Genomic DNA, 24,523 nt, shown 5'->3' on the forward strand with positions numbered 1-24,523 from the left:
GGGTGCTGTGTCTTTGGGGCTAGTTCCCTGGGTGCTGTGTCTTTGGGGCTAGTTCCCTGGGTGCTGTGTCTTTGGGGCTAGTTTCCTGGGTGCTGTGTCTTTGGGGCTAGTTTCCTGGGTGCTGTGTCTTTGGGGCTAGTTCCCTGGGTGCTGTGTCTTTGGGGCTAGTTTCCTGGGTGCTGTGTCTTTGGGGCTAGTTCCCTGGGTGCTGTGTCTTTGGGGCTAGTTCCCTGGGTGCTGTGTCTTTGGGGCTAGTTTCCTGGGTGCTGTGTCTTTGGGGCTAGTTTCCTGGGTGCTGTGTCTTTGGGGCTAGTTTCCTGGGTGCTGTGTCTTTGGGGCTAGTTTCCTGGGTGCTGTGTCTTTGGGGGCAGCTACTTCTGAGGTGTTGGCAGAGCTCCATGATGAACTCATCCACAGGTGCCGGTTGGCATGATCTGGGGTTGTATAGCCCAGGCCCCTCCCCTAACATGGTGGCTGGGCCAGAAATAACATGTTTACCTTCTCCTATCGATGAAGGGGGCCTGCACTGCGTCTGCTTATGGGCATACTGTTTTCGAGAAGGGCAGCTTCTATTTGGTAACTTTACATCAGACCTGAGCTGAGGCATCCGGCCCCCTGAGCTGGCCTGGTGTCAGGTGCTGGGTCTCAGTGTCAGTGGCCTTGCCTGTGGAAATAGATATGGCTAGCTGTGCTACTAACAGCCCTGCTAAGGACAGGGTAGGGGGAGGGGGCACTTTCCTAGTGACACCTAGACCCCCAGTCTCTCCCTCTGCCCCAGAATAAGACCCCACCTTGGTAACGAGAATGGAGGTGAAAGGGATTGAGGTTTTGGGGGTAGTGTATACAGCCTGCCCTGTCATTACATTTGTCTCCACGTCTGTACTGTATGCTTGTCTTCCTATGGGAGATGGTTGCACTGCAGCAGCCATGAATAATGTATCACAGGCTGTCTGTGATTGCAGACTCCTCGAAAGCTGTTTTTGTAACCTTAAAGGAAGTAGGCTTAATGTTCTGACATGCAACACCTACCATCATCCATCACCACACCCCCAGTCCTGTTGCCACGGACGGTGAACTGACCTGTGACAACTGCTCAACCTGATTGGCCCCCCAAACTGCAGTGAAACAGTTTGAAGTGTGTAGCCAATCCTATCCAGGCATAGAGAGCCTGCGCAGTCAGGAGGACCAATCATCTGCGCTCTGACACTTCAGCCTTTTTTCTCCCAGCATCCTCACATCTGTTGGCCTGTTCAGTGGCAGCACTCAATTTCACCAAATGGGGTTAGCCGTTGTTTAATAGGGCTGAGACGATACCAGTATCGTGGTACTTGGAAACAAACCTAATTATGTTGACATCCAGTCACGTTTTTTTGTTTTGCAAGCTATGTCACTACAATATTTTACATAGAACATGTTTTAAAGGACCAAATAGTTTTTGGTCTGCTTCATGTTTTCTTTTTTGTCTTTGAAAAAATATTGCCATACTGGTATATTCACAGGCCTATTGTTTAGACACTGCATATTTGTGAGTGTTATGCTGCGAGACTACGGACTCCTCTGCTTTTTGGGGGGTCTCATTTGCGGGTTGCAAGCAGTGTGACATGAGACGGGCGATGTTACTGCAGCAGTGTTGGGGTTGTAATGAGACGGGCGGTGTTGGGGTTGTAATGAGACGGGCGGTGTTGGGGTTGTAATGAGACGGGCGGTGTTGGGGTTGTAATGAGACGGGCGGTGTTGGGGTTGTAATGAGACGGGCGGTGTTACTGCAGCAGTGTTGGGGTTGTAATGAGACGGACGGTGTTGGTTGTAATGAGACGGACGGTGTTGGTTGTAATGAGACGGACGGTGTTGGTTGTAATGAGACGGACGGTGTTGGTTGTAATGAGACGGACGGTGTTGGTTGTAATGAGACGGACGGTGTTGGTTGTAATGAGACGGACGGTGTTGGTTGTAATGAGACGGACGGTGTTGGTTGTAATGAGACGGACGGTGTTGGTTGTAATGAGACGGACGGTGTTGGTTGTAATGAGACGGACGGTGTTGGTTGTAATGAGACGGACGGTGTTGGTTGTAATGAGACGGACGGTGTTGGTTGTAATGAGACGGACGGTGTTGGTTGTAATGAGACGGACGGTGTTGGTTGTAATGAGACGGACGGTGTTGGTTGTAATGAGACGGGCGGTGTTGGTTGTAATGAGACGGGCGGTGTTGGTTGTAATGAGACTGGCGGTGTTGGTTGTAATGAGACTGGCGGTGTTGGTTGTAATGAGACTGGCGGTGTTACTGCAATGAGATGGGCGGTGTTACTGCAGCAGTGTTGGTGTTGTAATGAGACGGGCGGTGTTACTGCAGCGGTGTTGGTGTTGTAATGAGACGGGCGGTGTTACTGCAGCGGTGTTGGTGTTGTAATGAGACGGGCAGTGTTACAGCAGCGGTGTTGGTGTTGTAATGACACGGGCAGTGTTACAGCAGCGGTGTTGGTGTTGTAATGACACGGGCGGTGTTGGCTGTAATGAGACGGGTGGTGTTACTGCAGCAGTGTTGGTTGTAAATGAGACGGACGGTGTTACTACAGCAGTGTTGGTTGTAATGAGACGGACGGTGTTACTACAGCAGTGTTGGGGTTGTAATGAGACGGGCAGTGTTACTGCAGCAGTGTTCAAATCAAATCTAATCAAATCAAGTTTTATTCGTCACATACACATGGTTAGCAGATGTTAATGCGAGTGTAGCGAAATGCTTGTGCTTCTAGTTCCGACAATGCAGTGATAACCAACAAGTAATCTAACTAACAATTCCAAAACTACTGTCTTATACACAGTGTAAGGGGATAAGGAATATGTACATAAGGATATATGAATGAGTGATGGTACAGAGCAGCATACAGTAGATGGTATCGAGTACAGTATATACATATGAGATGAGTGTGAAGACAAAGTAAACAAAGTGGCATAGTTAAAGTGGCTAGTGATACATGTATTACATAAGGATGCAGTCGATGATGTAGAGTACAGTATATACATATGCATATGAGATGAATAATGTAGGGTAAGTAACATTATATAAGGTAGCATTGTTTAAAGTGGCTAGTGATATATTTACATCATTTCCCATCAATCCCATTATTAAAATGGCTGGAGTTGGGTCAGTGTCAATGACAGTGTGTTGCAGCAGCCACTCAATGTTAGTGGTGACTGTTTAACAGTCTGATGGCCTTGAGATAGAAGCTGTTTTTCAGTCTCTCGGTCCTAGCTTTGATGCACCTGTACTGACCTAGCCTTCTGGATGATAGCGGGGTGAACAGGCAGTGGTTCGGGTGGTTGATGTCCTTGATGATCTTTATGGCCTTCCTGTAACAACGGGTGGTGTAGGTGTCCTGGAGGGCAGGTAGTTTGCCCCCGGTGATGCGTTGTGCTGTCCTCACTACCCTCTGGAGAGCCTTACGGTTGAGGGCGGAGCAGTTGCCGTACCAGGCGGTGATACAGCCCGCCAGGATGCTCTCGATTGTGCATCTGTAGAAGTTTGTGAGTGCTTTTGGTGACAAGCCGAATTTCTTCAGCCACCTGAGGTTGAATAGGCGCTGTTGCGCCTTCACGACGCTGTCAGTGTGAGTGGACCAATTCAGTTTGTCTGTGATGTGTATGCCGAGGAACTTAAAACTAGCTACCCTCTCCACTACTGTTCCATCGATGTGGATAGGGGGGTGTTCCCTCTGCTGTTTCCTGAAGTCCACAATCATCTCCTTAGTTTTGTTGACGTTGAGTGTGAGGTTATTTTCCTGACACCACACTCCGAGGGCCCTCACCTCCTCCCTGTAGGCAGTCTCGTCGTTGTTGGTAATCAAGCCTACCACTGTTGTGTCGTCCGCGAACTTGATGATTGAGTTGGAGGCGTGCGTGGCCACGCAGTCGTGGGTGAACAGGGAGTACAGGAGAGGGCTCAGAACGCACCCTTGTGGGGCCCCTGTGTTGAGGATCAGCGGGGAGGAGATGTTGTTACCTACCCTCACCACCTGGGGGCGGCCCGTCAGGAAGTCCAGTACCCAGTTGCACAGGGCGGGGTCGAGGCCCAGGGTCTCGAGCTTGATGACGAGCTTGGAGGGTACTATGGTGTTGAATGCCGAGCTGTAGTCGATGAACAGCATTCTCACATAGGTATTCCTTTTGTCCAGGTGGGTTAGGGCAGTGTGCAGTGTGGTTGAGATTGCATCGTCTGTGGACCTATTTGGGCGGTAAGCAAATTGGAGTGGGTCTAGGGTGTCGGGTGGAGGTGATATGGTCCTTGACTAGTCTCTCAAAGCACTTCATGATGACGGAAGTGAGTGCTACGGGGCGGTAGTCGTTTAGCTCAGTTACCTTAGCTTTCTTGGGAACAGGAACAATGGTGGCCCTCTTGAAGCATGTGGGAACAGCAGACTGGTATAGGGATTGATTGAATATGTCCGTAAACACACCGACCAGCTGGTCTGCGCATGCTCTGAGGGCGCGGCTGGGGATGCCGTCTGGGCCTACAGCCTTGCGAGGGTTAACAGGTTTAAATGTCTTACTCACCTCGGCTGCAATGAAGGAGAGACCGCATGTTTTCGTTGCAGGCCGTGTCAGGGGCACTGTATTGTCCTCAAAGCGGGCAAAAAAGTTATTTAGTCTGCCTGTGTTGGTTGTAATGAGACGGACGGTGTTACTACAGCAGTGTTGGGGTTGTAATGAGACGGACGGTGTTACTACAGCAGTGTTGGGGTTGTAATGAGATGCGTGGTGTTACTGCAGCAGTGTTGGTGTTGTAATGAGACGGGCGGTGTTGGGGTTGTAATGAGACGGGCGGTGTTACTGCAGCAGTGTTGGGGTTGAAATGATACGGGCAGTGTTACTGCAGCAGTGTTGGGGTTGTAATGAGACGGGCGGTGTTACTGCAGCAGTGTTGGGGTTGTAATGAGACGGGCGGTGTTACTGCAGCAGTGTTGGTGTTGTAATGAGACTGGCGGTGTTGGTGTTGTAATGAGACGGGCGGTGTTGGTGTTGTAATGAGACGGGCGGTGTTGGTGTTGTAATGAGACGGGCGGTGTTGGTGTTGTAATGAGACGGGCGGTGTTGGTGTTGTAATGAGACGGGCGGTGTTGGTGTTGTAATGAGGGCGGTGTTGGTGTTGTAATGAGACGGGCGGTGTTGGTGTTGTAATGAGACGGGCGGTGTTGGTGTTGTAATGAGACGGGCGGTGTTGGTGTTGTAATGAGACGGGCGGTGTTGGTGTTGTAATGAGACGGGCGGTGTTGGTGTTGTAATGAGACGGGCGGTGTTGGTGTTGTAATGAGACGGGCGGTGTTGGTGTTGTAATGAGACGGGCGGTGTTGGTGTTGTAATGAGACGGGCGGTGTTGGTGTTGTAATGAGACGGGCGGTGTTGGTGTTGTAATGAGACGGGCGGTGTTGGTGTTGTAATGAGACGGGCGGTGTTGGTGTTGTAATGAGACGGGCGGTGTTGGTGTTGTAATGAGACGGGCGGTGTTGGTGTTGTAATGAGACGGGCGGTGTTGGTGTTGTAATGAGACGGGCGGTGTTGGTGTTGTAATGAGACGGGCGGTGTTGGTGTTGTAATGAGACGGGCGGTGTTGGTGTTGTAATGAGACGGGCGGTGTTGGTGTTGTAATGAGACGGGCGGTGTTGGTGTTGTAATGAGACGGGCGGTGTTGGTGTTGTAATGAGACGGGCGGTGTTGGTGTTGTAATGAGACGGGCGGTGTTGGTGTTGTAATGAGACGGGCGGTGTTGGTGTTGTAATGAGACGGGCGGTGTTGGTGTTGTAATGAGACGGGCGGTGTTGGTGTTGTAATGAGACGGGCGGTGTTGGTGTTGTAATGAGACGGGCGGTGTTGGTGTTGTAATGAGACGGGCGGTTTTGGTGTTGTAATGAGACGGGCGGTGTTGGTGTTGTAATGAGACGGGCAGTGTTGGTGTTGTAATGAGACGGGCGGTGTTGGTGTTGTAATGAGACGGGGGGTTGGTGTTGTAATGAGACGGGCGGTGTTGGTGTTTTGAGACGGGCGGTGTTGGTGTTGTAATGAGAGGGGGTGTTGTGTGTTGAAATGGTGTTATGAGACGGTGTTACTGACGGGCGGTGTTGGTGTTGTAATGAGAAGGGCGGTGTTACTGCAGCAGTGTTGGTTGTAATGAGATGGGCGGTGTTACTGCAGCAGTGTTGGTTGTAATGAGATGGGCGGTGTTGTTGTAATGAGACGGGCGGTGTTTCTCAGCAGTAGTGTTGGGGTTGTAATGAGATGGGCGGTGTTACTGCAGCAGTGTTGGGGTTGTAATGAAACGGGCAGTGTTACTGCAGCAGTGTTGGTGTTGTAATGAGACGGGCGGTGTTGGTGTTGTAATGAGACGGGCGGTGTTGGTGTTGTAATGAGACGGGCGGTGTTGGTGTTGTAATGAGACGGGCGGTGTTGGTGTTGTAATGAGACGGGCGGTGTTGGTGTTGTAATGAGACGGGCGGTGTTGGGGTTGCAATGAGACGGGCGGTGTTGGTGTTGCAATGAGACGGGCGGTGTTGGGGTTGCAATGAGACGGGCGGTGTTGGGGTTGCAATGAGACGGGCGGTGTTGGGGTTGCAATGAGACGGGCGGTGTTGGGGTTGCAATGAGACGGGCGGTGTTGGGGTTGCAATGAGACGGGCGGTGTTGGGGTTGCAATGAGACGGGCGGTGTTGGGGTTGCAATGAGACGGGCGGTGTTGGTGTTGTAATGAGACGGGCGGTGTTGGTGTTGTAATGAGACGGGCGGTGTTGGTGTTGTAATGAGACGGGCGGTGTTGGTGTTGTAATGAGACGGGCGGTGTTGGTGTTGTAATGAGACGGGCGGTGTTGGGGTTGTAATGAGAAGGGCGGTGTTACTGCAGCAGTGTTGGTGTTGTAATGAGACGGGCGGTGTTACTGCAGCAGTGTTGGTTGTAATGAGATGGGCGGTGTTGTTGTAATGAGACGGGCAGTGTTACTGCAGCAGTGTTGGTGTTGTAATGAGACGGGCAGTGTTACTACAGCAGTGTTGGTGTTGTAATGAGACGGGCGGTGTTGGTGTTGTAATGAGATTGGCGGTGTTTCTCAGCAGTAATGTTGGGGTTGTAATGAGACGGGCGGTGTTGAGCACAATTTTACATTTACATTTAAGTCATTTAGCAGACGCTCTTATCCAGAGCGACTTACATTTTCAATGACTTACTACTGGTTGCTATAGAACATGGCTATTGCGTCACTGAGTTTTTTCTTTTCTGATACCAAAGTCCTGAACAGTAAACAATGTTGACAATACAGTTTGTCTATTTGACCTGAAAATGCATGTGCAGTGGAATGATAATTGGCAGATGTGCCAACTCATGTGTAACTGTCTCCTCGCTTGTCCCTGTTAGGAAAATGTAGAGAGACTGTGGGTAATACTCTGGCCTCCCGTCTCTCTCAACATGATTGATCAATAACCATTACCTGAGATGGCCTCCCAAAAAGTAATTTTGGCTCTCCTCAAGTACAGTACATCAGTCATAATTTCCTCTCCAACTTCCCCTCTTTTGGTGAACCAAAATAGATAGCTAAAAGACATTTCCACATAACCTACATGATATATTTGATTATTGAGCTTCACATGTTGGTAATTTCTAATCTTATGGCTGAGAATTCAATGGAAAATCTGTCAGTTAAAAATAATTTATGGTATTACAATGTTTACTTCCTTAAGTTGGTCACAGAGCCTCTTCCCTCTTCTTGCCCCAGCCCAAGTGAATGGATGACCTTGCTGATGGTTGAGGAAGGTTTCTCTCTGTATGGAGCCCAGATAAAGTAGCAATGGGTATCAAAGTTGTTAAATAGTTTAAATACAATGCTGATGATGATGAATACAACCACTGGACAATGGATGAAGATACTCTGAACTTTTAAAATTGTTTAAATCCATCATATACGGACTAAATTATAGCACATTAACACTACTGGCATGGACAAATAATGGACTTCAGGCTTTTTGGTGGTAATTCAAATGATTGTAATATGTCACTTTTTTTTCTTAACACACTATCAGGTATTTAAAAAGAAATCATAACTACAATTTTATTTGCATATAGACTGGGTGTATTTGCATACATGAATACATTTATATAAAGGGTTGAAATGGGTGAAACCACAAACTACCTCTAATCATAAACTGTGCTGTCTAGACTGCCTCATTAATGATCCATTACAGTTGTCACGTTCTGTTACCATAATTCTACTACTGTGTAAAGAAAAGGATACCCACGCAATTTAAAATCACAACACTCGTCTCTAGATTACACCTATCTATAAATACTGAACATTGTTTGCGAGATCAGACATAATATCACTATAATCCCAGTGTTCCTTTTTGGGAAATTGCTTTCATTTCAGCACATTACTGTATTAAAAGGACTTTTTTTAATTGCAAAAAAAATCTACACACGCCAAAATAGTGTTTTTCTTGTGATGTGTCGAGACGGTGGGTTAAATCCTCAGTCAATCGTTGGTGTTTTGTATTCATTTGTATTCTACTGAGCACATTTCAGCCATTACCAGGGAGTGTTTGACAATGTTTCCACGGTTGTAATGTTAACTGCAGAAGAAAAGTCAGAAGCAACCGTGGGAAAGAGTCGCAGAGTAAAATGAAAGTAATCAATATAGTGAGATTTAAGTGACAAGCCGATTCCGAGTGGAGCAGCGATCTTAGACACTGCATCAGTGCGAGAGACATCACTACAGACCCTGGTTCGATTCCAGTCTGTATCACAACTGGCCGTGATTGGGAGTCAAATAGGGCGGCGCACAATTGGCCCAACGTCGTTAGGGTTTTGTCGGGGTAGGCTGTCATTGTAAATAAGAATTTGTTCTTAACTGACTTAAATTAGAGGTTAAATCAATTTTTTTTTAAATCAAATGACACCTCCATCACTAGATCCTCGACTTTGGCGATGTCATTTACAAAATAGCCACCAACATTTTACTCAACAAATGGGATGCAGTCTTTCACAGTGCCATCCGTTTTGTCACCAAAGCCACATATACTACCCACCACTGCGACCTGTATGTTCTCGTTGGCTGGCCCTCGCTTAATATTCGTCGCCAAACACACTGGCTCCAGGTCATCTACAAGTCTCTGCTAGGTAAAACCTCTCCTTATCTCAGCTCACTGGTCACCATAGCAGCACCCACCCGTAGCACGCACTCCAGTAGGTATATCTCACTGGTCACCCCCAAAGCCAATTCTTCCTTTGGCCTCCTCTCTGCTGCCAATGACTGGAACCAACTGCAAAACTCAGTTGGAGACTCTTACCTCCCTCACTAGCTTTAAGCACCAGCTGTCAGAACAGGTCACTGCACCTGTACATAGATTGGATGGGCTATTTACAGATGAGCTACCTCATCCCCATACTGTATATATTTATTTGTCTTGCTCCTTTGCACCCGAGTATTTCAACTTGCACATTCTGCACATCCTACCATTCGTGTTTAATTGCTATTTTGTAATTACTTTGCCACCATGTCCTATTTATTGCCTTACCTCCCTTATCCTACCTCATTTGCACATGCTGTATATAGATTTTTCTACTGTATTATTGATTGTATGTTTGTTTATTCCATGTGTAGCTCTGTGTTGTTGTATGTGTCGAACTGCTTGGCTATATCTTGGCCAGGTCGCAGTTGCAAATGACAACTTGTTCGTAACTAGCCAACCTGGTTAAATAAAGGTGAAATAAATAGAAATGTCCAAATAATTTGAATGAACCATTTCATACATTATGGCAGTGCTATTCAAAGTTTGGTCTCAACCGCGGGGGAACTGCAGTGGGGTCGGCAATAAAAAACCTATAAAATAATTAATTGGACAGTCCCACAGTTGACAGTGCATGTCAGAGCCATGAGGTCGAAGGAATTGTCCATAGAGCTCCGTGACAGGATTGTGTCGCAGCACAGATCTGGGGAAGGGTACCAAAAAAATGTCTGCGGCATTGAAGTTCCCCAAGAACAGAGTTTGGAACCACCAAGACTTCCTAGAGCTGGCTTCCCGGCCAAACTGAGCAATTGGGGGAGAAGGGCCTTGGTCAGGGAGGTGACCAAGAATCCGATGGTCACTCTGACAGAGCTCTAGAGTTCCTCTATTGAGATGGGAAAACCTTCCAGAAGAACAACTCTCTGCAGCACTCCACCAATCAGGCCGTTATGGTAGAGTGGCCAGATGGAAGCCACACCTCCATAAAAGGAACATGACAGCCTGCTTGGAGTTGTTTGAATACCAATTAATTAGAGCCTTGAATTTGACCTCTGGTGTGACATCATAATGAATGCTAATATGAAAGTTTAAAGGGGAATGAAAAGACTAGAATTTAGAACGCCAGCCAGCTGTAAATGTAAATCGCCATTTTGATTGAATACATCTCTTAGGTTAGATGTACTTTCTAAAGTGTTTCCATTCCTCTTTCAGGATTCTCAAACATATTTTTACTCTTAGTTATATCACTGTGTGTGAAGTACTTTCACTGGATGCCATGGTTCTAACTACAGCAGTATGTATGGGCTCTGCCTGGTCCTCTTCAACATGACTCATCCCCAAAGACCCCCAACTCACAGGTTCCCGGTCAGATTGCAGGTCAGCGGGCCAGGGAGTGATTCATGTCTTCCTGACCCAGGAAAAGTGAAATAGGACAGGATAGGCTGGGCCTGGGGAATAGATGCACTACAGGGGCTGTATGGGGCTGAAACACAACAGGACTGTATCACAGAATCACAGAGAGGAAAACCCCTCCAAGACTACCCTCATTTCTTCCTCCCCCCCTCTCATCTCCTCCGTAGATCTGGGAGGAAAGAAACATGTAGTTAATTAGCAAAGAATCGATGAGAAGAGGAAATGCATCATGCTGTGTTTGTACAATACCTTTTCATTCTCGGAGTGGCAGCGTTCTTTGCAGAGTTCACAACCTGCTACACTTGTGAGAAACAAGTTACTTCATACCATTTAGGCCCTACGAGTTCTAATTAAATTACATTTTTGGAGTGCTCCATGTGAGCAAATGAGCATGTGTCTGGACTCTGTCTTGTTTCTATGTCCTATTAATGTTGACGGAGTGCGCACACCTACATTAAGTAGGCCTAGGCTACCTGGCCTGCTGCCCACAGATGTAGGAAAGTGCCCAATATGGGGATCTCTGATTTCTGACCACCACTAATGATAAGCTGAGCTTCTCAGTCATTTTCTTCTTCACCTCACACATTAAGTCAATGAAGTCAGTTATTTTTTTTACATCCATTGCGAATGATGGGCTAATAGTTCCTCACAGTAGTGGAAAAACCTTTCCAACATTCTCCCCCTCTGTAATCACCAGGCCGTGTGAAAGAGCAAAATGTCATGCTCTGATGTTCCCATATATCCAGTGGAAACGTCATAAAATACCTGAACACTTTTCCCTGGCCTCGTGTAAAAACAGCTGTCTCGAGCTCACTGGCGCAGAACACTGAGGGCCCCTGGAATAGGCTAGTTAATATAATGTTACAAGTTCGCTTGCGAAGGCTTCAGGACAGATCCAGATCCAAAATCAATGTTGCACTTCACTAGAGAGAGCTCAAGTCCAGAAGGATAGAAAGGGAGGCAGATAGGCGTAGATCTGAATGTGATTGGAAGAACCTGAATGTTCATCTACTGTTTTTATTTTTGTTGGCTTTATGTATTTTTACTTAGTTGACAATGGAAGTGTTAAGCCTGCTGCTGCATTGGCCAATTTGGCCTATAGGTCATCTCTGAGTTCCATGCACTAACTTCTTTAGCCAATGGCTCACGGTTTAGGCCTATCAATGTGTCCATATGGCAGAGGCTGGTGCTCTCACGTCAGTTGAATTTTAGATTTAAAAAAATTGTAATTCAGATTTTTATTAACCACGTGACAATGATGTTGACAATTTAAAAAAAGTTATTGAAATGAAGCTGTTCCACGAAAATGTGAATATGAAAATCCTAACCCGCACGCAGATCGGTAGTGGTAGGATCAATTCTTAGCTTCTCCAAATTCAACTCACTCGTGTTACCTTGGAAAATGCAGATCTGATTTTCTTCTTTGCCATGATCAGCTCAGAAATGGACAAATAGGCCTATAGACCTTGAAATGGCTGATGATCATGGTAATTTATCCCACTGAGTGAAACTCCCGGACTGCAGCCGTCAGTAGTCTGATTTCATTCTGCTACTGTCCATTTTACTTTGACCTGTTTTTAGGATATGTGTTAACATCTTAATTCACATTCACATTGAAGGACATTTTTATTTGATTGGGTGCCGTTTAGACTATTTGATCAGATATAAAACGTGTCATTAAGTTATGCTGCCTTTACGGCACATGACAACCATGAGAAAACAAATGTCTAGGTCCTAATCTCTAATACTTATGGATTTTATTAGGTTTGGTGATTGGTTTACAGAACATAAATCTAGTCCTTCTAGAAAGAGCTAGTTTCTTTACTGTTCAGTGCTGGTGTACAGTATGAAATAAAACAAAAATAAACTATTCCCCCTGTACTTATTATTTCTCATTTACATAATGAGATCATCTAAATGCATTGCTACCAAGTCTCATGTCGGAACATTTTATTTACCTCAATTTCTAACTGTCTGCAAGGGGAGTAGCCCTTCTACAACACTGTTATTGTCCAGACAGACACCCCGTCTCAGGCCTGCTGCGAGTCATGTTCTGGGTGACTAGTGTTTACACTGATCTATTAAATGCTACTTTTATAATCAGTGCCGGGAGAAGGTAATTGGCCACGAAGAACGTTTCTGCCGAGTTTACGACTCAGCTGTGTGCTGTTTGGTGAGCGTGACCACAGCACTGAGACTGTCACACATGCAATTTCCCCTCTCCTTATAACAGGCCTGGGATCAGTTTGCCAAAAAGCACCTGGAGGATGATCAAGTCTCTTGTTAGAATGGACAGATTCTAAAGTATAACTCTTTGGATGACATGGGCCCTATTATGCATGGCAAAAACCACACACTGCATTCCACAGTAAGAACCTCATACCAACGGTCAAGCATGGTGATGGAAGTGTGACGGTTTGGGGATGCTTTGCTGCCTCTGGACCCGGATGGCTTGCAGTAATAAAAATTACCATGAATTCTGCTCTGTATCAGAGAATTCTACTGGAGAATGTCAGGCCATCTGTCTGTGAGCTGAAGCACAGCAGGGTCTTGCAGCAAGACAATGATCCAAAACACACAAGTCTACATGAAAAAAGCAACAAATTAGAACTTTTGGAATGGCCTAGTCAAATACCAGACCTAACACCAAATAGTGCTATCTTCTATATACCACCCCTACCTTGTCACAACACAACTGATTGCCTCAAACACATTAAGAAAGAAAGAAATTCCACAAATTAAGTTAAGGCACACCTGTTAATTGAAATGCATTACAGATGACTACCTCATGAAGCTGGTTGAGTGCATGCCAAGAGTGTGCCAAGCTGTAATCAAGGCAAAGGGGTGGTATATTAATAAAATATATTTGGATATGTTTAACACATTTTTGATTACTACATGATTCCATATGTGTTATTTCATAGTGTTGATGTCTGCACTATTATTATAAAATGTAGAAAATAGTACAAACTAAAAACCCTTGAATGAGGAGTAGGTGTGTCCAAACTTTTGACTGGTACTGAACTTATTTCATAAACAAAGTTAAGCGACACCCAATGCCCCTGTGTAAAAAGTAATTGCCCCCTTAGACTCAACTGGTTGTGCCACCTTTAGCTGCAATGACTCCAATGAAATCCTTCCTGTAGTTGTTGATCAGTTTCAGAACTGCTGTAACTCAGCGACCATTTGGTTTTTCAAGCATGAACTTCTCGTTTTAAGTCCTTCCACAACATTGGTAAAAGACCAAGTCCATGTTATGTCAAGAACAGCTCAATTAAAAAAACAAACGATAGTCCATTACTTTAAGACATTAAGGTCAGTCAATCCAGAAAATGTCCAACTTTGAAAGTTTCTTCAAGTGCAGTCACAAAAACCATCAAGTGCTATGATGAAGCTGGCTCTCATGAGGACCGACCACAGGAAAGAAAGACCCAGAGTTACCTCTGCTGCAGAGGATAAGCTCATTAGATTTAACTGCCCCTCAGATTGCAGCCCAAATAAATGCTTCACAGAGTTCAAGTAATAGACACATCTCAACATCAACCGCTCAGAGGAGACTGCGTGAATCAGGCCTTCTTTGTCGAATTGCTGCAAAGAAATCACTAGTAAATGACCAATAAGAAGAGATGGTGGAAATCTGTCCTTTTGGTCTGATGACTCCAAATTTGAGATTTTTTGGTCTTTGTCTTTGTGAGACTCAGAGTAGATGAACGTATGATCTCCGCATGTATGGTTCCCACTGTGAAGCATGAATGAGGTGGTGTGGGTGTGCTTTGCTTGTGACACTGTGATTTAGAATTCAAGGCATACTTAACCAGCATGGCTACCACAGCATTCTGCAGCGATACGCCAGTCCCACTAAGTCCAAAACAGATGGGATATCATTTGTTTTTCGAAAGGCTGTGTAAGGGCTATTTGACCGAGAGTGATGGAGTGCTGCATCAGATGACCTGGCCTTCAAAATCACCCGAGTGCAACCCAATTTGAGATTGTATGGGATGATTTGGACTGCAGAGTGAACAAGTGCTCAGCATATGTGGGAACCTCTTCAAGACTTTGAAAAAGCATTCCAGGTGACGCTGTTTGAATGCTCGCTGTTCAAAGCTGCCATCAAGGCAAAAGCTGGCTACTTTGAAGAGTCTCCAATATAAAATGTTATTACATGATTCGATATGTTTAAGTCTTGAAAATAAAGTAAACACCATGAATGAGTAGGTGTCCAAACTTTTGACCGATACTGTGTATATATACAATACCTTCGGAAAGTATTCAGACCCTTTGCTATAAGACTTGAAATTGAGCTCAGGTGCATCCTGTTTACATTGCTCATCCTTGATGTTTCCACAACTTGATTATAGTCCCCCTGTGGTAAATTCAATAGATTGGACATGATTTGGAAAGACATACACCGGTCTATATAAGGTCCCACAGTTGACAGTGCATGTCGTAGCAAAAACCAAGCTATGAGGTCGAATGAATTGTCTGGATTATATCGAGGCACAGATCTGGGGAAGGGTATAAAAACATTTCTGCAGCATTGAAGGTCCCCAAGAACACAGTGGCCTCCATCATTCTTAAATGGATGAAGTTTGGAACCACCAAGACACTTCCTAGAGCTGGCCTCCCGAGTTTGCCAAAAGGCACCTAAAGACTCTCAGACTAGGAGAAACAAGATTATCTGGTCTGATGAAACCAAGATTGAACACTTTGGCCTGAATGCCAAGCGTCATGTCTGGATGAAACCTGGCACCATCCCTACGGTGAAGCGTGGTGCAGCATCATGCTGTGGGGATGTTTTTCAGCGGTAGGGACTGGGAGTCTAGCCGGGATAGAGTCAAAGTACATAAAAACCTGTTCAAGAACACCCAGGACCTCAGACTGGGGCAAAGTTTCACCTTCCAACAAGACAATGACCCTAAGCACACAGCCAAGACAATGGGGGGTGAGTTTGATGCCTCTGCTATTAAGAGACCTGGCCCTGCTACTACTTGTTCTGACTGGACTTGCCTGGGCTGAGGTGCAAGTTAATAATACCTTTAGTTAATATAATAAAAATAATATATGCCATTTAGCAGACGCTTTTATCCAAAGCGACTTACAACAGTTTTGTATTATCAATAGTCTTTCATCGTGGGTAATGGTTATGGAACTTTTCTAATAAACGTTTGTGATATCAAAAGCTTGTTCAGCAGATACTGCTGTTGATGAGGAGTGTGGAGAGGGCTGTGGTTGTGGTGAACTGTCACTAGCAGGTCTGGTGTAGGAACAGAAGGTTATATATGAGTCACTGCTGCCAAACCTTTATAGATAAAAGCCTTATTCTTCCCTCAGATTTAGAGCTCTCTCCATCTGTCTGGAATAGCAGATCAATGTGTCACTGCTCTACACAGACACTAGCCAGCCTGAATACTGATAGCATAGAGAAGACTCTTCTCTTTTGGTCAGATCCAAGCCCTCAAACTCTGTCGACACTGGACTTTGAGTCTGGCCATAACCACATTGGCTTTTCACCTATCGGACGTAGGCTTCAGTGAATCACTTAAAACCACTTTAACGTGTATACATTTGATCAACAAACAGTACCAGTCAAAAGTTGGGACACCTACTCCTTCCAGGGTTTTTCTTTATTTTTACTATTTTCTACATTGTAGAATCAAAACTATGCAATAACCCATATGGTACCATGAACAACAAAAGTGTTAAATTAAAATATAATTAATATTTTAGGTTCTTCAAAGTAGCCACCCTATGCCTTGATGACAGCTTTGCATTCTCTCAACCAGCTTCATATGGAATGTTTTTCCAACTGTCTTGAAGGAGTTTCCACATATGCTTGTTGGCTGCTTTTCCTTCACTCTGCAGTCCAACTCATCCCAAACCATCTCAATTGGGTTGAGGTCAGATGATTGTGGAGGCCAGGTCATATGATGCAGCACTCCATCACTCTCCTTCATGGTCAAATAGCCCTTACACAGCCTGGAGGTGTGTTGGGTCATTGTCCTGTTGAAAAACAAATGATAGTCCCACTAAGCGCAAACCAGATGGGATGGTGTATCGCTGCAGAATGCTGTGGTAGCCATGCTGGTTAAGTGTGCCAATTCTAAATAAATCACAGACAATGTCATCAGCAATGCACCCCCACACCATCACAGGTCCTCCTCCATGCTTCATGGTTGGAACCACACATGCGGAGATAAGCCGTTCACCTACTCTGCATCTCAAAAAAACAAAAAACATCTAGACCCATCAGACCAAAGGTTCAGATTTCCACTGGTCTAATGTCCATTACTCATGTTTCTTCTTAGTGGTGTCCTTTTAGTAGAGGTTTCTTTGCAGCAATTCAACCATGAAGGTCTGATTCACACAGTCTCCTCTGAACAGTTGATGATGAGATGTGTCTGTTACTTGAACTCTGTGAAGCAGTTATTTGGGCTGCAATTTCAGAGGCTGGTAACTGTCATTTTTTATTTAACTAGGCAAGTGAGTTAAAAAAATAATCTTATTTTCAATGGACGGCCTTGGAACAGTGGGTTAGCTGCCTGTTCAGGGGCAGAACGACATATTTGTACCTTGTCAGCTGGGGGATTTGAACTTGCAACACTTGGTTACTAGTCCAACTCTCTAACCACTAGGCTACCCTGCCGCCCCAATTAACTTATCCTCTGTAGCAGAGGTAACTCTGCGTCTCCCTTTACTGTGGTGGTGTCATGAGAGGCAGTTTCGTGATGGTGTTTTATGGTTTTTGTAACTGCACTTGAAACTTTCAAAGTTCTTGACATTTTCCGGATTGACTGACCTTCATGTGTTAAATAAATGGACTGTCATTTTCTCTTTGCTTATTTGAGCTGTTCTTGTCATAATATGAACATGGTCTTTTACCAAATAGCGCTATCTTCTGTATAGCCCCCTACCTTGTCACAACACAACGCATTAAGAAGGAAATACATTTCACAAATGAAATTTTACCAAGGCACACCACTTAATTGAAATGCATTCCAGGTGACTACCTCATGAAGCTGGTTGAGAAAATGCCAAGAGTGTGCAAAGCAGTCATCAAGGCAGAAGGTGGCTACTTTGAACAATCTCAAATATAAAATATATTTTGATTAGTTTAACTCTTCTTTTTGGGGGGGATTACTACATGATTCCATATGTGTTATTTCATAGTTTTGATGTCTTCACTATTATTCTACAGCGTAGATAATCGTAAAAATAAAGAAACTCTGCAATGAGTAGGTGTCAACTTTTGACTGGTATCGTCTTTGATCCCTGGCCAAACGTGGAGCTCTCTTACTGATTTGATTGTATGTTTGTTTTGTGTTGATTTTCTTTCAATAGTCTTGTCTTCTCTACAACTACCAGATAATTGATTGTTTTGTAACTCTGTGGCTGTTTGGCAGCGGTCCAGTGCTGTCAGTGGACATGATGGCTGATTGGTTGGAGTAGCTGTGAGAGCAGGCTAATGGACAGCTCAGGGAATGGATCAGTATGACAGACGTTAGGTCGCAACCTAGCCGGGTGACAGGGAATTACGCTTAAAGGATCGGTCTGGCCTGAAATAAATGGTTGGGAAGGAGACAGTGTAGTTTGTGAATTGGATTTGATTCTGATTTTGAAACAAATTTAAGACTGAAACTTTGAATGAAATGCTGAGAAAAATGACTGGGTAGGTGTTGCATTCCCTCAATGAGACTACACTAAATATTTAGGTGTTGAGATTTGAGGAAAAAGCGATGAGTCCAGAGGCCGTATCCTTCCGAGCGGATTTCTGACCATCTCTGTGTGTTTCTCCTTCCAGGCCCAACGTTGCCAAGACAGAGCCCCCAGGTTCAGAATGGACCTTCGCCAGAGGACCTGGAGATGCAGAGAAAGTAAGATCTGAGCCTACAACAGCCCTTAACACAGCACGACAGCACTAAATATAATACTGTTACTCAGACCCCAATCCATCTCGTAGATACACACCGAGTTCAGTGTTTCAATCAAATATGAGCCAATCAGTCAATTACTTGCTTAACACTACCTGCTTGCCTAAATATATTGATCCACGTACACTACATGACCTAAAGTATGTGGACATCTGCTCATCAAACATCTCATTCCAAAATCATTGACATTAATATAGAGTTGGTCCCCTCTTTGCTGCTGTAAAAGCCTCCACCCTTCTGGGAAGGCTTTCCACTAGATGTTGGAACATTGCTGCTGGGACCTTAGCGAGGTCGGGAACTGATTTTGGGAGATTAGGCCTGGCTCGCAGTCAGCGTTGCTATTCATCCCAAAGGTGTTTGATGGGGTTGAGGTCAAGGGCTCTGTGGAGGCCAGCCAATTTCTTCCACACCGATCTTGTCAAACCATTTCTGTATGGACCTCGCTTTATGCATTTGGTCATTGTCATTCTAAAACAGGAAAGGGCCTTCCCCAAACTGTTTGGCACAAAGTTGGAAGCACAGAATGGTCTAGAATGTCATTGTATGCTGTAGCGTTAAGATCTCCCTTAACTGGAACTAAGGGGCCTAGCTCAACCCATGAAAATCAGCCCCAGATCATTATTCCTCCAACACCAAACTTTGCTGTTGGCACTATGAATTGGGGCAGGTAGCGTTCTCCTGGCATTCCAGATTTGTCTGATGGATTGCCAAATGGTGAAGCGTGATTTATCACTCCAGAAAATGCGTTTCCACTGCTCCAGAGTCCAATGGCCAATTGTGCGCCGCCGCTATGAGACTTCCAATCACATCCGGTTGTGATACAGCCCGGGATTGAACCAGGTTCTGTAGTGATGCCTCTAGTACTGAGATGTGGTGCCTTAGACCTGAACCGCTCGGGAGCGGATGCTCGGCCGTAGAAACCGATTTAATGAAGCTCCAGACGAACAGTTCTTGTGCTGACGTTGCTTCATGAGGCAGTTAGGAACTCTGTAGTGAATGATGCAGCAGAGTACAGACATTTTCTACACACTTCAGCAATCGGCAGTCCAGTTCTGTGAGCTTGTGTGGACTACCACTTCGCGGCTGAGCCTTTTTTGCTCCTAGAAGTTTCCGCTTCACAATAACAGAACTTACAATTGAGCAGGGCAGCTCTAGCAGTGCTGAAATTTGATGAACTGTCTTGTTGGAAAGGTGACATTGCCACATTGAAAGTAACTGAGCTCTTTAGTAAGGTCGTTCTACTGCCAATGTTTGTCTATGGTGATTGCATAGCTGTGTGCTCAATTTTATACACCTGTCAGCAAAGAGTGTGGCTGAAATAGCCAAATCCACTCATTTGAAAGAGTGTCCACATACTTTTGATTATATGCTGTACTTTTGATTGGATTCAACCGGCTTTGGACTTATGCTCCAAAAGGTTGTTACCTCTCCAGCCCTCACCACTTCCACTCCCATATTAACTAGGCAGGTGGAGTGTTTGCCTGCCTGCAGGTGGTGTTCTTCCACATCCTGGCACAGAGTGAGGCTGATGGCTGCCAGTTTGTGTTCAGACACCCCTGGAGTAGAGCAGGGCTGGGTGAGAGGATGATAGCGCTTGTGGCAGGCTGTAGTATACAGGCACCACATCAGTGTGTCAGGTGGAATCACAAAACACTGCTGAGTGCAATGGTACACTCACAGCCTGAGGTTAGGAGCTGGCTTACACACACACACACACACACACACACACACACACACACACACACACACACACACACACACACACACACACACACACACACACACACACACACACACACACACACACACACACACAGGCATGAGAAGTGTATGAGAACGCATATCTGACTTGGTGTGCATCAGAGAGTGAGGCAGACATGTTGTGTGTGTTTGGAGACTTCAAAAGAGGAAATGAACTGTTCGAGGCTTTCTTAATGAACAGCTATTCTACAGTGAACCCCTATCACTCTCAGGGGACTTTGGCTTTCTCTCCCATTCTGAAAACACACTGCTCTAAATCCTTTGAGTCTCCCTCTCCTGCTGCACACACTCAATAACGCTTGGCATGAGATCCGTCCGTGTTCATATTCAAATGTTTACCTAGGCTAGCACACATTTTGTTAAGTGTTTTCTCGTGCAATCACTTCTGTTTTGCGGCTCAGACTCAAGCGAGCTCTTAGAGGGAGTACTGTACCTGTAATTGTTTTTCCTTCTCCTTAAATGGCAATGAACCTGTTCCCCCTTAGGTGGTAATAATGTGCAGCTAACACTGAGTTTCTGTGTGGTACAGAGCCCCCCATTCTTCAGTGGGGCACCACAGGACAGTGCAGTCCAGCGTATCACTGTAGCAGCAGTATTAATCTGAGCCAGCTGCTGTCCATCAGCTCTTTTATTACCTACTCCTAGAAACCTATAAAACGTTATTGAATTAGCCTGCAGCCTGATCTCACAGGACCACACAGAGATTGCCACCTGTCCTGTCCCCATGCACACAAAGACATGGCATCATGACGATATGACCCCCTCCTCCCTCAGTGCCATATCCTGCGTCACAGCAGCAGAGAACTTTGGTAGTTTGGTAGAGAGCATCTGGAGTTTGGATTGCCCCTGGCCCTCTCTCCTTGTCCTCTTGACTGCAGCCGATTTACAGAGTAATGTGCTGTGGATTTAATTGTCCTGGCTGACTGACAGGTAGTATGGCGGGAGAGTGTGTGTGTGTGTGTGTGTGTGTGTGTGTGTGTGATGCCTGCAGAGTAGGCGGCTGCTGGTGGTCAGGGTGCTGTGTTATGAATGATGAACAGACTCCTGGTATGGCAGCAGTATATGTTGTATGTGTCTGACCATAAAGGAGCTGCAATAGAAGTAAGCTTAAGATGGAGAGACTTGGCTCTATGTTGAGCTTTATCATGGTAACTGTTTGTATGTGAGTCGGGGTCATTTCAATCCCAGACAATCTGCCCATGGGATTTTGAATTTGACTTTACAATCGAAAGATAACTCATCCATGACGTTATTTGTTAATCGGCCTAGATTTGCTTGCTTTAGTACCCACTAGTCGTTACGGACAATTAACTCTGAAGATTGTGAGTAAGAAAGAGTTTGACGATTCTGTGTGCGTGTGTCCGTCCAATAGGAGTGTATCTGGCCTATTTGTGTCTTTGCGGCCCCTTCCTGTCGTCCCATGATGTATGGTGACTCAGCAAACACAATAACACTTTTCATTAAATTAATCCTCTTGTTTCAGCAGGCTCACTGAGACCCCAAGGCCTGCTGTAAGGCCACTTGGCAATTTGGTTAGCAGCAGTTTATTGGCAGTGACTGCCTTGGATGTCATTGTAGTATATTGTACGTGAGATGGACTTGTCATATCATTCATACCCATCCCTGTTAGTCTCAGATGAGGTGTTCCACAGGGTATATGGCATCTCTGATTCTAGGACTGACCCCAATTATTTGACTGGTCGAAAAGATGTTAGTGGACCGAGATTATTTTTAGTTGAGCAGTAGCATATATATATATTTATTTATTTAATGGCAAACGAGACACCTGTCTTATTCGCACCCATCTCAGTGAACTAATCCATCTGGAGGCCGAGACGAATCCATTGTGGAGGCCACGGGAATGGCAAAGTCCAAGAAGGGGAGTGTGGCTGTGCAATCCACTTCTGTCTCCAGAATGCGCTCTCTGCTGCCAATTTGTGCACATTCGTTGTTTCATAACTTCATTGTGTGAATTGTTTGCATTTGATTGTTAGTGTTTATCAATTCCCCAATACTTATATTATCAGTAGTACATTTACCTTTTAATCCTATAATTTCTAATCTACAATGTCTGTTTGGTTACTTCATGTCTGTTAATGCATTCAATATATTATTTTTCCAGTCTTTTACCGTTCTCATTGTCGGAGTGGACATGTTGTTTGCAGAGCGCACAACCTATACTACACTAGTGAGAAACAAGTTCTGGTTTATTTTATTCCATTTACGAGTTTTGTCAATTTCGTCCATGTCTTTTGTTTGGAGCGCTCCTGTTAATGTTGAGTAAGGACGCTCACCTGATAATGCATAGAAGTAGGCCTATAGGCTACCTGGCCTGCACGCAAATGCAGGCATATAAATATGCCCATTTGGGTATCTGATAGTATTTCTGATTGGCTTAATGCAGCACCACTAATGAGCTGTGGAGCTTCTCAAAGTAATGTTTCTTCACCTCAAACAGCAAGCAAACAGTCTGTTTTTACATCCATTGAGAATGACAACAAACGTATTTGAAAAACCTTTCCAGCTCTCTTTCAATATCCACCCAGCGTGAAAGGGAATAATGTCATGCTCTGATCCAGAGGAAACGTCATAAAATAGGCCTGCCTGATTACTTCTTGTCCCTTGCGCAAATAGCCTACAGCTGTGTCTGTCCTGAGCTCACTGGGGCGGGAAACTCTGAGGGCCCAGAATATTTTATACAATGTTGCAAGGAGCTTCGGGCTGGACCCAAGTTAATAGTTGATGCAATGTTTCAAGTTGGTTGCAGACAGGCCATGCATAGCAAATGCAATTTATAGGATATTTATTTTTTATCAGGAAATGTTCTGCCTGCAGGCTGCAATGTTTTAATTTGTTGGCTTTCTAGGCTATTTTTACATAGTTTTTAGGTTTATCATTTTTAGATTTGGATAGCATTTTGACTAACCACATAGCCATGATTTTGAGATAAGAAGACGTTGTTATTATAAATTAAATGAAACTGTTCCAATAAAATTTGCATATGAAAACAATAACTGGCAGATTGGTAGAAATGGTAAGATAAATTGGTATTCCACATGATACATTTAGCTGACTCCTCGTATATCAAATTGTGGAGAGTAACGGTAGAATCTTTGAAAGCCAGTAGGAACAGGAGGAGGTTGGTTTGGTTCAGTTTTTTTTCTTCTGGTTATCTTGATATCTGATATCTATAATTTGTCTTATTTCATCAAATAGGGAGCTTAAAGCATCAGAGAAGTTCAATGTATATATAGTTGATTTTATTAAAACCGTCTATATATTGAAAAATATATATATATATTTTTTTTAAATTATTTCTACCAATCGATTGCCCCAAATATATATTTTTTGTCGGCAAGCCCTATCTGATTCTTATCTTGCACTAGAGCAGTTATAAGTGTTGATTTACACAGGCGCATGTGTGTGGTTTTGCTGCCTTGTAAAGTCAACCCACATTCTCCCATCTGAAAGTCATAAAATTGAATTCTGACATGGATTTGATATTAACCCCATCATTAACAAATAGGTTTATTGCTCCACGCTAACATGGGGCACACACACATGGAGGGTAGTTTGAGAAGTGGGTGGCCTGGTCTCAAGCTTGTTGAGTGATTGCCTAGTCTAAAACACTTTCTGAATACATTCAGACATAGGCCTCCCTGTGAAGAATGTCCCTGGACCGTTCCAAATGTTCCTTGGCTGGTGGACCACCTAATACAAAGACATACCTGACATAGCAACATGTCTGTCCAACATAGCTCTGTACTGTATTAGTGGAGTAAGCATTCCTTTAGGATGGCTCCTTTTAAGGATATCTGACCCTATCTGTGTGGCTCTGTCATTAACACAAAAGGCCTGGATGTGTTCAAAGGACTTATATTAGTGTGTGTGAAATGGATCTGGCCCTGAGCTTCCCCCTCACTCTTGACTCTTCTGTTCTGTTCCGGCCTTCGTCCATATTTAGCTGTTGCAGTCAATGGAACTGGCTGTGTGCTTAATGCCTGGTGTCATCCCTGTGATGCAAACTCGCTACAATCCTGCCTGGCCCACCCTGGAGAGATGGAGTAGGCTACACATTCTCACAGGCTCACACACTCATCTGCACTCTCTAAAAAAATAAAATACACACAGGTGCAGAAACACCTCCACACAGGGATGCATGTA

The 24,523-nt window shown here is 44.8% G+C and overlaps 1 pseudogene; it reads left to right on the top strand.

Moving 5' to 3' along the window:
• LOC123990802 overlaps window positions 1-24,523 on the top strand; it is a 154,818-nt pseudogene that overhangs the window by 88,425 nt on the left and 41,870 nt on the right.

This window comes from Oncorhynchus gorbuscha, linkage group LG12 (assembly GCF_021184085.1).
Source record: "Oncorhynchus gorbuscha isolate QuinsamMale2020 ecotype Even-year linkage group LG12, OgorEven_v1.0, whole genome shotgun sequence".
NCBI lineage: Eukaryota > Metazoa > Chordata > Actinopteri > Salmoniformes > Salmonidae > Oncorhynchus > Oncorhynchus gorbuscha.